This window comes from Pseudophryne corroboree, chromosome 1 (genome assembly GCF_028390025.1).
Source record: "Pseudophryne corroboree isolate aPseCor3 chromosome 1, aPseCor3.hap2, whole genome shotgun sequence".
Taxonomy (NCBI): Eukaryota; Metazoa; Chordata; class Amphibia; order Anura; family Myobatrachidae; genus Pseudophryne; species Pseudophryne corroboree.
This window is the reverse complement of record NC_086444.1, coordinates 847,916,380-847,930,551: the sequence shown is the minus strand read 5'-3', so window position 1 is coordinate 847,930,551 and position 14,172 is coordinate 847,916,380. Positions and strand designations below refer to the sequence as shown.

The window sequence follows — 14,172 nt, the reverse complement described above, 5'->3', positions numbered from 1 at the left end:
ACATTGAAGGAGGAGCTAACACGGAGCGATTCCGCTAGGCATGTGGGACTTGTGGATGGAGCCCTTAATTCGCTTAACAAGGATTCACGGGTGGTCAATCTGTTGAAATCAGAGCACTACATTTTGGCCACCGTGCTCGATCCTAGATTTAAAGCCTACCTTGGATCTCTCTTTCCGGCAGACACAAGTCTGCTGGGGTTGAAAGACCTGCTGGTGAGAAAATTGTCAAGTCAAGCGGAACGCGACCTGTCAACATCTCCTCCTTCACATTCTCCCGCAACTGGGGGTGCGAGGAAAAGGCTCAGAATTCCGAGCCCACCCGCTGGCGGTGATGCAGGGCTGTCTGGAGCGACTGCTGATGCTGACATCTGGTCCGGACTGAAGGACCTGACAACGATTACGGACATGTCGTCTACTGTCACTGCATATGATTCTCTCAACATTGAAAGAATGGTGGAGGATTATATGAGTGACCGCATCCAAGTAGGCACGTCACACAGTCCGTACTTATACTGGCAGGAAAAAGAGGCAATTTGGAGGCCCTTGCACAAACTGGCTTTATTCTACCTAAGTTGCCCTCCCACAAGTGTGTACTCCGAAAGAGTGTTTAGTGCCGCCGCTCACCTTGTCAGCAATCGGCGTACGAGGTTACATCCAGAAAATGTGGAGAAGATGATGTTCATTAAAATGAATTATAATCAATTCCTCCGCTGAGACATTGACCAGCAGCAATTGCCTCCACAAAGTACACAGGGAGCTGAGATGGTGGATTCCAGTGGGGACGAATTGATAATCTGTGAGGAGGGGGATGTACACGGTGATATATCGGAGGATGATGATGAGGTGGACATCTTGCCTCTGTAGAGCCAGTTTGTGCAAGGAGAGATTAATTGCTTCTTTTTTGGGGGGGGGTCCAAACCAACCCGTCATATCAGTCACAGTCGTGTGGCAGACCCTGTCACTGAAATGATGGGTTGGTCAAAGTGTGCATGTCCTGTTTATACAACATAAGGGTGGGTGGGAGGGCCCAAGGACAATTCCATCTTGCACCTCTTTTTTCTTTTCTTTTTCTTTGCGTCATGTGCTGTTTGGGGAGGGTTTTTTGAAAGGGCCATCCTGCGTGACACTGCAGTGCCACTCCTAGATGGGCCCGGTGTTTGTGTCGGCCACTAGGGTCGCTTATCTTACTCACACAGTCAGCTACCTCATTGCGCCTCTTTTTTTCTTTGCGTCATGTGCTGTTTGGGGAGGGTTTTTTGGAAGGGACATCCTGCGTGACACTGCAGTGCCACTCCTAGATGGGCCCGGTGTTTCTGTCGGCCACTAGGGTCGCTTATCTTACTCACACAGTCTGCTACCTCATTGCGCCTCTTTTTTTCTTTGCGTCATGTGCTGTTTGGGGAGGGTTTTTTGGAAGGGACATCCTGCGTGACACTGCAGTGCCACTCCTAGATGGGCCCGGTGTTTGTGTCGGCCACTAGGGTCGCTAATCTTACTCACACAGCTACCTCATTGCGCCTCTTTTTTTCTTTGCGTCATGTGCTGTTTGGGGAGGGTTTTTTGGAAGGGACATCCTGCGTGACACTGCAGTGCCACTCCTAGATGGGCCCGGTGTTTGTGTCGGCCACTAGGGTCGCTTATCTTACTCACACAGCGACCTCGGTGCAAATTTTAGGACTAAAAATAATATTGTGAGGTGTGAGGTATTCAGAATAGACTGAAAATGAGTGGAAATTATGGTTTTTGAGGTTAATAATACTTTGGGATCAAAATGACCCCCAAATTCTATGATTTAAGCTGTTTTTTAGGGTTTTTTGAAAAAAACACCCGAATCCAAAACACACCCGAATCCGACAAAAAAAATTCGGTGAGGTTTTGCCAAAACGCGGTCGAACCCAAAACACGGCCGCGGAACCGAACCCAAAACCAAAACACAAAACCCGAAAAATTTCAAGCGCTCATCTCTAATTCTCATCTGGCTATAAATGGATTAGGACAGTGGTTCCCAAACGTTCTTGAATCATGGTGCCCTAGAGTATCAGCGTTTTTTCATGGAATCCCTGGGCCAAAAATTTCATATTGAGAAAGTCAGAAAAATATATTACTTGAAGTAATTTCTGCTTATCTGTCATCCTTGCGGTCTTTTATGTGGTGGTGACCTCTGCAAGTGTGTTATGGCACCCCAGGGTGCCATGGCACCCAGTTTGGGAACCACAGGACTAGGGCATCACTCTTGTTTCTATACTCGTTTAGATATAGGGGGTAATTCTGAGTTAATCGCAGCAGCAAGTTTGTTAGCAATTGGGCAAAACCATGGGGGTAATTCCAAGTTGATCGCAGCAGGATTTTTGTTAGCAGTTGGGCAAAACCATGTGCACTGCAGGGGAGGCAGATATAACATGTGCAGAGAGAGTTGGATTTGGATGGGGTGTGTTCAATCTGCAATCTAATTTGCAGTGTAAAAATAAAGCAGGCAGTATTTACCCAGCACAGAAACAAAATAACCCACCCAAATCTAACTCTTTCTGCACGTTATATCTGCCTCCCCTGCAGTGCACATGGTTTTGCTCAACTGCTAAAAAAATTCCTGCTGCGATCAACTTGGAATTACCCCCTATGTGCACTGCAGGGGGGGCAGATATAACATGTGCAGAGAGAGTTAGATTTGGGTGGGTTATTTTCTGTGCAGGGTAAATATTGTCTGCTTTATTTTTACACTGCAATTTAGATTTCAGTTTGAACACAACCCACTCAAATCTAACTCTCTCTGCACATGTTATATCTGCCACCCCTGCAGTACACATGGGGGGTAATTCCAAGTTGATCGCAGCAGGATTTTTGTTAGCAATTGTGCAAAACCATGTGCACTGCAGGGGAGGCAGATATAACATGTGCAGAGAGAGTTAGATTTGGGTGGGGTGTGTTCAATCTGCAATCTAATTTGCAGTGTAAAAATAAAGCAGCCAGTATTTACCCTGCACAGAAACAATATAACCCACCCAAATCTAACTCTCTCTGCACATGTTATATCTGCCTCCCCTGCAGTGCACATGGTTTTGCCCAATTGCTATCAAAAGTCCTGCTGCGATCAACTTGGAATTACCCCCCATGGTTTTGCCCAACTGCTAACAAATTTGCTGCTGCGATCAACTCAGATATAGGCCCATGGTTATCTTTTAGCAAAGCAAACTGATACCACTTTTAGATCGCTAGTGCCGGGTCCTTCCTTCCCAGGTGCGACCCGTCATTGGACCCTGAGAACTGGCTCAGGTCGGGATGCCATCAGGTGCGGGGACCGCAGTGTCATTGGGGGTGGAGAGATGCTAGGAGATGAGATCATCTCTGTGCCACCTCTCCCTATGCTGTGAACGTGTACCGGTCGCATCGACCCGGAAAACCTGTTCACACTGCACCTCACCTGGTAATAGCCTGGGAGTAATGCTTCTGTATTCCTGGATTGAATTACCAGGTCAGGCGAACCAGGAATTCGTGAGTGAGCCTTTCACACCCCACAGCGACCTGACAATATACCGTTTCGATACCGGGTTATTTGTGCGGTGTGAAAGGGGTATGAGTTTTGACTACAATTACATTAAGATATATAGTAGAGTTGAGCTTCTCCTGCGCTGTAGGGTCCCAGCTCTCACTTTCGCTATACCACTGAAGCACAGTGCTTCTAGTGGTGAATCTGTGACAAGCTCTCAATCATTCACTTTGTGCAGTGAAATCATGCTTCATCTGTACATACAGACAGGAAGTCTCAGTACATTAAATATCCTGGCAATACACGCCATTAAAGTGGTCTTGTCAGGCTTCAACACATCATTCAAATGTGACCCTTCGGGCAATATATAATGTAATCAGTAAACACACTCAGGCATGAACAATACCATAACAAATACAATTAGTTTCAATATACTTGTGGCTTCTATGTACAAAACATAGTAAGATTACAGCAATTCCGTCTGCAAAATATGAGTTTACTCATTATAGATTGAAACAAAGTACCCAAGTTCCGTAAAAAGGTTAGAAATATTCTATCAAACAGTGCTTGATTTCACCACAAGACATTGCCATAGGGGTAATTGTTTATTTCATTTGTCACTACCTTCTCTAATTGTGTGGGTATGTGTTAGATCTCTTTGTGTATAAATGGGGACTTCTCCGACTTAAGATGCATAAAACCTGCATACAGTAGTTAGGTCCTGATACAGCACAAACCGCAATGTTGAGATGCGACCATGGACATAAAGCTACAACATCAATACGTGTGTATTTTGACTTGCATGTTTGTTTAGATACTTAATTACCACTAGATTTAAGGCATGGCAATCGTCATTATCAAAATGATGATGATTACTGACATATTTTAATAACAGCTTAATTTAATATATTTATAATATTACATGCTGTCGCTCCCTCCCCCAAAATGGGTGACAAAAAATGTGGGCCTTAGGAAAGGTTTACGGTTATTAATATACACTTTGTAAATCACTCTAATTTGGTGCTGGTGAGCCCACTCCATTTGGGTACCTAGTAGAGCTACTCAGCTACATGTTGTACAGGCACCAGCATGCCTATTCAGACAATGGCTGCCAGGGATGGCTGGGGCTTTTTTTTTTTCACAATAATCTATAAACAATACTTGGGGCGTCATGGTTGGTGCAATGGTTAGCATTACTGCCTCACAGGCATAAGTTCATGAGTTCAATTCTTGACCAAGGCATCATCTGTGTACAGTCTGTATGTTCTCATTGTTATTGTATGAGTTTCCTCCCACAGTCCACAGTCCAAAAACTTACCGGTAGGTTGTCCGCTGCTAAAAAAATAGCCCTAGTGTGTGCGTGTGTCCATTTAATAGTGCATATAAAGTGTAAACTCCACTGGGGCAGGGACTGATGTGAATGACTGATTACTACAACTCTCACCAGCTGCACAGTGAACTAGGATACTATTGCATAGCGCTGTCTATATTGCAAACTGAAGTTATTGTTTTAAGCAGACTTTAGCCTGTGTAATTGTTAGATATTTTGGGAATTTGTGTTGGCTTCCTCCCCTATCATTATTTATTTGTTTTAGCTTTTATTGCCCACCAGTGGGTGTTGGGCAATGGGTGGTGTTTTAATCAGTGATAACTTACACATGTTTGTATTAGTTCATATTAGAGTTTAGTAGGCTGATTACTGTAAGCCTGGCTGATTGATCCAGGGTGTAGGACTCTAAAGGAGAAGATATATAATTTTAATATCAAAGTCTGGACTTAGCCTGGACTTAAACTGGATGAAAAACTGAAAGAAAACATCTAACACAAATAACAACAGATGAAATACTTATCAATATCAATTGTATGAGCAAATTTATCACCCTCCAACTGTCACTCTGTGAACACTATGAAACCCATTTGCAGAAAGGAACATATGTAAGATCAAGTTTACATCCATAATCAGGATCACAAAAATCTTCATTGGCACAACTGTGAGTTTACATCCTTATCACACCTAACAAATCCTGTCTGTGTAACCTGGACATTAAGCATTGTAATTCCATGTTTTTGATGCATTTACAATTTTTATTTCTCCCTCAGTTACTTGTATGTTTATTTGCAGTATTCACAAACATCTTCATGCACATGCTGAACCTATATAATTTTGTCTTTACACACTTGCAAATCCAGTCTGAATTACCTTTGCTTTTTCCTTACCCTTTCACGTCCTCTCTTTTCTAACACCTCCCTTATCTTCAATTTCTGCTACTACATAAACTTTCTGCTTTAACCAAATTACTGCCACTGAACACTTCCAACAGTGTACTTTCACCTGTATTTCTGCAGTCCTACTGCTCTGTTCATCTTACAACCACCACTCCTATTTCCACACTTATAATCTTATTTACCTCATCCATACTACAGCATGTCTTGCCTGTCACTATCACCCCCCAACACTCCTTGTCTGCCCTATCCTTTTATCTGTCCCTTGCTCCCACCTCTATCTTCTCCCCTAGTCTCCTACATTAACTCCTCTCTCCCCTCCTCTGTCTCCTATCCACCCCACTGCCTCACTTCCACTCCTCTCCTGACACCCCACTGTCATTCACCTCTACCCTACCATGGGCCCAATCAGCCACCACTCTGCCCTGCTCCCTCCCTCCTCTCCCTGCCTCACCTCATATCCCTCTATACCACACTTTACTCCCTCCATGCTCAACTGCTGCAGTGTCCCTTCCTAACCCAGGAGCCAGCACCCTCACTACACCCTCTGTATCCCTGACTTCTAAATCCATCCCACCTCACTGCTACAGCAATCCTGATAATCTCATTCCCTCAGACTCTCTCCTTCTCTCCTGTGCCCTCTGGAATGCCAGATCTGTCTGTAATAAACTGGTCCCACCCATGACCTTTTCATCTCAAATTCCTTGTATCTCCTAACCATCACTGAAACTTGGAATCCCCCCTCTGACACAGTTTCTCCCGCTGCTCTATCTGCTGGGGGTCTCACGTTGTCTCACCCCACCACCACCACCTGGGAGTCACCACGGTGGTGGTGTTGGGATTCTGCTACCCTCTAACTACTCATACCAACTCATACAACCAGAACCATCCCTTACATTCTCTACATTTGAGGTTCATGCTATACGCCTCTTCCAACCTGTTCATCTTCGAGTAGCTGTCATTTACCGCCCCCCTGGCATGCCTTCAAAATTCCTTGACACTTTGCTTCCTGGCTTCCTCACTGACATTCCCTCCATTATCCTAGGTGATTTCAACATCCTTATCGATAACCCCACAAAATCACCTGCCTCTAAACTCCTTAACCTCACCTCTTCTCTTGGTCTCTCCCAGTGGACCTCCTCCCCCTCCCATGTGAGTGGGAGTTCACTGGATCTGGTCTTCACTCACCGCTTGATCTTTCTGATTTCTCCAACTAAGTGGAATTGTATCTGCACACACACAATTCTGTTATATCAAACTAGGAGCTTTCTAAAGCTCTGAAAGCTGACCCCTGTTGCATTAAGGTATTTACCATTTCTGCTGGGGGTGCTATCGACTACAGCTAGGGTTAATCAATAGGAACAAGAAGAGAAAAAGAACTGTATTGTCGATGCAGTTCTTTTTCTCTTCTTGTTCCTATTGATTTCTCCAACTCCCTGTTCCCCCTCTCTGACCATCACCTGCTCACTTTTAACCTATCTCTATCTGCTTCTCCATCTCTACCACCTAAGACTACTATCACAAAGCATAACATTGAGGCTATTGACACCACTTCCCTATCCTCCCTGTTTGACTCACTGCTCTCTCCTACTCTCTCTCTTTCATGCCCTGAACAAACTACTTCCCTATTCAATGCATCCCTTACCTCTGCTCTTGACTCTGTCGCTCCACCAACCACTATTCACCCTTGCAGATTGACCCCTCAACCCTGGCACACCAAATGCACAAGATATCTGCAAAAATCTTCACGTACCGCTGAGTGACAGTGGAGGAAATAATGCTCTAAGGCCGACTTCCTCCACTACAAATTTATACTCTCATCCTACTTTGCGGCCATTACCCTCGCTAAACAATCTTACTTCAAAAACCTCATCTCCTCCCAATCCTAAAACCCCCGGCGCCTCTTTGCTACTGTCAACTCGCTCCTCTGCCCACACCCGTCTCAACTTCCCTCTTCACTTTCTGCTCTTGACTTTGCCACCTACTGTACTTCACATCCAAAATTGACTCCATTCGTCAGGAAATAACATCCCACCAGAAACTGAGCAACCCCCCTCCTCCATTTCCCGACCTCCCCTCTCCTTCCCTCCTACCAACTCTGACTCCTTTCTTCCCTGTATCTGGTTAGGAAGTCATGGTCCTCATCCGGTCCTCACCCCCCTCCACCTCCCCACTTGACCCTATCCCCTCCCGCCTTCTCCGCTTCCTCTCTTCTTCTGCCTGTTCCCATCTTGCCCATCTACTCAATCTCTCACTCTCATCAGGCACTGTCCCTTCTTCCATCAAGCATGCACTTGTCTCCCATATTGTTAAAAAAACCTACCCTTGATACAACTAATATCTCCAACTACCGATCCATCTCTCTTCTCCCTTTTGCCTCCAAACTCCTTGAGTGTATTGTCTACAACCACGTCACTGTCTTTGTTTCTTCCCACTCACTGCTTGACCCTTTCCAGTCTGGTTTCCCTCCTCTGCACTCTACTAAAACTACCCTCACGAAAGTTTGCAATGACCTCCTTGCTGCTAAATCAAGGGGCCACTACTCTCTGCTTATCCTGCAAGACCTATCTGCTGCTTTTGACACAGTAGACCACCCTCTACTACTGCAAATCCGTTTTTGCCTTGGTTTGCGTGATACTGCTCTATCCTGGCTGTCTCCTACCTTTCTGATCGTTCCTTCTCTGTCTCTTCTCATGACTCCACCTCCCCCCTCTTCCTCTACCTGTAGGTGTCCCCCAAGGTTCTGTTCCTGGGCCTCTCCTTTTCTTTCTCTACACATCCTCATTAGGTGAGCTCATTAGCTCTTTTGACTTAAAATATCATCTCTATGCTGACGATACTCAAATCTACCTTTCCTCCCCTGAACTCTCCCCTGCTCTCCTCACTCGTATTTCCAACTGTCTCTCTGCTATCTCCTCCTGGATGTCCCAGCGTTTTCTTAAACTTAACATGTCTAAGACTGAGTTGATCATCTTCCCTTCCTCCCGCATATCCTCACCTCCCACAATTTCATTATCCATTATGGCACAACTATATCCTCTAGCCCCCAAGTGCGATGTCTTGGAGTAATCCTTGACTCCTCCCTCTCCTTCAAACCACACATTCAGTACCTCTCACAAACCTGCGTTTCTATCTCAAAAACACCTCCAGGATCAGACACTTTCTCATCCAGGATGCTACTAAAACCCTCATCCACTCACTGGTCATCTCCAGATTGGACTACTGCAATCTTCTCCTATCTGGCCTCCCTCAAAAATGCCTCTCTCCACTCCAATCTATCCTCAATGCTGCTGCCCATCTCAACTTCCTCACCAAACGTACTACATCCACATCCCCTCTCTTTCAGGACCTTCACTGGCTACCCTTCCCATCCAGAATCCAATTCAAGATTCTCACGCTCACCTACAAAGCCCTCACCCACTCTTCTCCCTCTTACAGCTCTGACCTTATCTCTCTTTACATTCCCACCAATCCTCTTTGCTCTGCTAATGCACGCCATCTTTCCTGCCAACTGATTACCTCCTCCTACTCCTACCTGCAAGATTTTGCACGTGCTGCTCTCTATCTCTGGAATTATCTACCTCTCTCCATCCGACTCTCCACCTCTCTACAAAACATCAAACGGGCTCTCAAGACACACTTCTTCACCAAACCCAGCCTACTCTCCTGTGTCACCCCGGTCTGTTAGCCCTTCACCTTTTAGATTGTAATCTCATGTGCCTTTCCTTTTCTTACGTACACTATCTTATACTCCAGACTCCATTTCATGGCACCTAAACCCTGGTTTTTCTATACCTGTCCTATATTGTCTTGATCTGTAAGTGCTGTTTTCTTCTTTGCTCATTTGATTATGTACTATGTAATGGGCGCTGCGGATCCCTTGTGTCGCCATATAAATAAAGGATAATAATAATAATAATAATAATTGAAATATTATCTGTAAAGTGCTGCAGAATAGGTGTGTGCTATATACATAATTGATGATGATGATAATAATAATAATAATAATAATCTATTTTGATGTAATGTCCTTATGTTTTAGCATTAAGGCCATAGCACAGCTGAATGTACGAGCTTTGTTTCCTATACAGTATTTGACACCACAATCTTTGCACATCATTTTAACAGATGCTTCGCATCACTACTATGTCCCTCTTGGGTACCTGATCCTACCCCTTCTCTATCTGTGCTTTCCTATCTGCGTCAATTTCGCCCACCACATCATGACACTGCCCTGTCATATGCAGCCTATTCATCTAAACATAAACACACAGTGAACAGGTTACTGACTCCTATGAGACCAGGATACTCTGAATGGCTATTGGTAATGACATGTTATATCCCCTTTCACTTCAAAGCAGTGTTCACACAGATAAAGAGCAGGCACCAACTGATACTAAAAGAGGAAAGCTAGAACTTTGTAAGCAAGAATGACAAACATTTAACGCTGCCATCTTCTCAGTGACATTTGACTGTACAGTATCTCAAAATAAAAAAAACAATATTATATCCAGATCTCATGAAGAGGTATCATTGATAAACCAGTTATCCATAACTAAATGCTCTAATTACTAAATTAAACAATTATCTACAGTTACATTTATAGTAAACAAAAAGCATTCCATTTGTAGCATCACGGCAGGTCCGACTACAGTGAGCCTCTGTGCATGCGCAAAAGCTCCACTAGCCCAGGGACTGATCCGGCATCCCAGCGTCCCAATCCGCCCCTGACAAACCAACTAACCTTAATTACACATATTTTACTAGCATTTTTAATGTTCATACTAATATGTCAATGCCTACAGTAAGTACCTAATTTGATTTCTTATCTTGATTGCTAACCAACTTTTATTGTTTGGCCAACTTAATTCATACATTACATTCTTTAGAATGTAAGCTTTCACAAGCAGGGCCCTCCTCCCTCATGTGCCTTTACGTCTCTTACTTAACCTATCTTCTTTTCAATACTCCCTTTAATGGCACCAAATCCCTCGGTTTTCTGCCACCCTGATACTTATTTCAGTGCTGTTTACTGACGCAGCTATGTTTATATACCCTGTACTTGTCCTATATTGTATTGAACTGTAAGTCACTGTCTTCATGTTTTGCTTATTTGTGTACTCTGTAATTGGGCGCTGCGGACCCCATGTGGCGCCAAATAAATAAAGGATAATAATAATAATTATAATACATGTGTAATTATAAAGTACTCCAGGTTAAAAGAATATATATTTCCATACCAATTAAAGAAAAGTACCCCAGCAGCGAGCATAATAACTAGAAAGTAGCTAGAAATTAGTCAAAACGGGATGCGGATTCCGGCGGTCGGGATGCAGGCGCTCAGGTTGCCGATGCCGATCTCTTGTAAATGTAACACTGAATCACAGCTTTAAAATGTTGGGATTCTTAAGAGACTTTTAAAAAGATATTTAAAGTGTCTGGTGTGTAGGGAGCTTGTTGTATTTGGATTGTTTCTAAATAAATGTGTCCATTGATGTGTTTGTAACAATGTCACATATATATGATGGGAGCTAGATGTAGCATTGTGCATTTTAATGCTCTTTCTCAGTTTTATATGTGGAGGGTTATTTTGTCCAATTAGACTACACAGGCAAGGCTCCAAGTTGTCACTAGAAATGTTATTCAAACATGATAAATATGGTAAGGTTATCTTCAACAGCAGAACAATTTATTTGTATTGTTACCCTCTAAATATATTCAGTCCTTTCACCTTCAATTACAACAGCATCTACCGTGAAGAAAGGCTGTGGTATGGACACTGAACAGCATGCAAACTGGAAGCTGGATAGTGAATTCTTGTTCCTTGACAGCAGACTCGGAGGTGTCACCAGAGAATTCTGCATCCATTGCATTGCACACAGCCTTACAATTACACTCCTTGCAAAAATGGAGGCCACATCCCCTTTTCACCATGTGACGCCCACTTTTGTTCATTCAAATGCTTTATCACCCAAAGCTATTATAACTATGGATAACATATAACATCTTGGCATTGGCACTATGTAGTTTGTCATATATACTAAAAACTATAGATATGGAGAAACAAACAATTATTAGGTCAGTTGTGATTCCACTCCAGTGCATCCACTCTAAACTCCAATGTGTGTGTGTGTGTGTGTGTGTGTGTGTGTGTGTGTGTGTGTGTGTGTGTATATATATATATATATATATATATAATTTTTTTATTCTACCCCTATATCCATGGTTTATATATATAATATCCCCTCTTACAAGACTAGCTACATGATCGACACTAGCACATGCATGATGCAGTACTACAGGGTGATTATTTGTACAGACAATTTTAAAACTGAATCATCCTATATGTGTACACAACAATGATTGCTTGCCTTATATTGAATTATGTCCATTTTTTCTTTGAACCAATATACCTTATGCTAGAAATCATACCCAAAATAAAACATTTAGGTTTGGAATGTATATTAACAATTTTTTTTTTTTTGCACAAAAAACTCCCAAAACAAATTCAAGAAACTCAACTAATTCTACAGCTGTAAATACCACCTACAGCTTGCAGCAATAAGTACAAAGTGCAATTTACAACTATGATCTGACAACAGTGACATCCAGTTACAGTCACTTCATGTAGAATGACATATTCAACACACTGGAGCTTGGCCAAGAAAAAGTACCAGCAGTGATGATATTGATGATACACTGGGATGCTAAATACTAACTGGAAGATCAGCAGGAGTAGGGTGAGGAAATACTGCACATATGACCATGCACAGGGCGGCTGTCAGAAATATGGCTCTTAATATTGGAAGTCAAAGTAAAACCATGAGCAAATTAATTAAACATATTACACTATCTCATTATGAGCAGTGAGTGTCACATCTAGAAAATGCACAATATATTACAAGTATTATCTCTCCATTTATCTGGCCGTCAAGTACTGTAACTTGCATTATTTATTATTTATATGTTTTCAATTTGAGAATGATTCAGCTTTCAAAGCTCCAGTGAGGACATTTCTAGGCCAGCTGGTAGCTGTAATATTAATACCTACTGAGATAACAGAGTTACAGGCATGAATGGCAATGAAAGGCAATAGTCTCAGAGTCCCATGGGTTTGATCAAGGACTGTGCAGCAGGCAGGCAGGCAGGCAGGCAGTGACTGCTTAGTGCCGGTGTGCACACAGGAGCAGGCACAGGTTTGTGTAAGTGGATGTGCTGTGATCACACACAAAGCAGAGCCACGCTGTGTGTGTGTCCCCGCACATTGCTAGGTGACATGTGACAGCAGTAGGGAGACAGCAGCAGCCATCACATCAGCGGGGAAGTACTAGTAGAAGTGTCTTACCTGCAGCATGGGATGAAAGGCTCCACGGTGGCAGCGGCTTGGATCTACCTGGAAAGGGAGTCCGGGTTGCTAAGAGAAAGAGAGAGTGGGGAGATCTGCTGAATCGTCCTCTCTCTCCTCCCTCTGCTTCTGCAGCAGCTATACAGTACACACTCGTATCCTGCCTTCTCTCCTGCTTTCCACTTCACATCTCTCCTTCTCGCTGCTTTCTCTCATTCTCTATGTTTACATTCTTAACAGCTCCAAACCCACAGCAGCCAGCCCTACCCTCCTTTCTTGTAGCATGCTAATCTCTTACTGTCCCGCCTTTCCTTCTTCTTTGTGGTCTCTATTTTCCGATATATCTAGATCTATCTATATATCTATATCTCTATTATCTCTATATCTATAGCTCTCTCTCTCTCTCTCTCTCTCTCTCTCTCTCTCTCTCTCTCTCTCTATACATATTTATATGTGTGTGTGTGTGTGTGTGTGTGTGTGTATATACACAATTATACTGTATACTATATATATAATGCAATTTTTTGTGTGATTATATTCGCAATGTATAATACAAAGGCAAGTATAAATCCTTAGCTAAACGTGGAATAATCCCTTTGTATATGCTCTGATCACTTTTTATCCTTATGCAAGCTGTCGGTGTAGTTAATTTAAAGCTGGTGCTCATTATAGTGATTAAAAGGGCCGTAACTAGGGCCTGCAGGGTTGGGGCACTGTTGGCAGCACTTGTCAATTCTGAATTATCTAATAACTTTCACTTGTAGTTCCCCCCTTATTGAAGTCCAGCATCTCCTACTGCCCCTGTCTCCTGCCCACACCCCTTTTGTCAATAATACCCAGGGGTTAAAGTGAGCCGGAATGGAGCGGAACTGCATTCCGTCAGTTCCACTTGAAGACGGAACGCAGTTCCGCCTCTTCCGGCTCACCTAACCCGATGTGTGCCGGCGCCGAAGGGAGATGCCGGGCGCCCGCTGTTATCAGCGGCGCCCGGCTCTCCCCGCACAGTGGAAGCCCGGCGGCAGGAGCTCAGTACTGAGCTCTGCTTCCGGCTCCCGGCTCTAGTGTACACTATGAGAGAGACGTCATGACGTCTCTCTCATAGTTCAGGGAACCGGACGCT

At 43.6% G+C, this 14,172-nt stretch overlaps 1 protein-coding gene across 1 annotated transcript in view; it reads right to left on the bottom strand.

The window, feature by feature from the left end:
* The window catches only part of TMEM150C (transmembrane protein 150C), a 274,651-nt gene extending 261,222 nt beyond the window's left edge, over positions 1-13,429 (bottom strand). The window contains exon 1 of the mRNA XM_063919940.1: positions 13,053-13,429. The gene's annotated coding sequence lies outside the window, so the exon portion shown is untranslated. The remainder of the gene's footprint in view (positions 1-13,052) is intronic.
* Between the last annotated feature and the right edge of the window lie 743 nt (positions 13,430-14,172).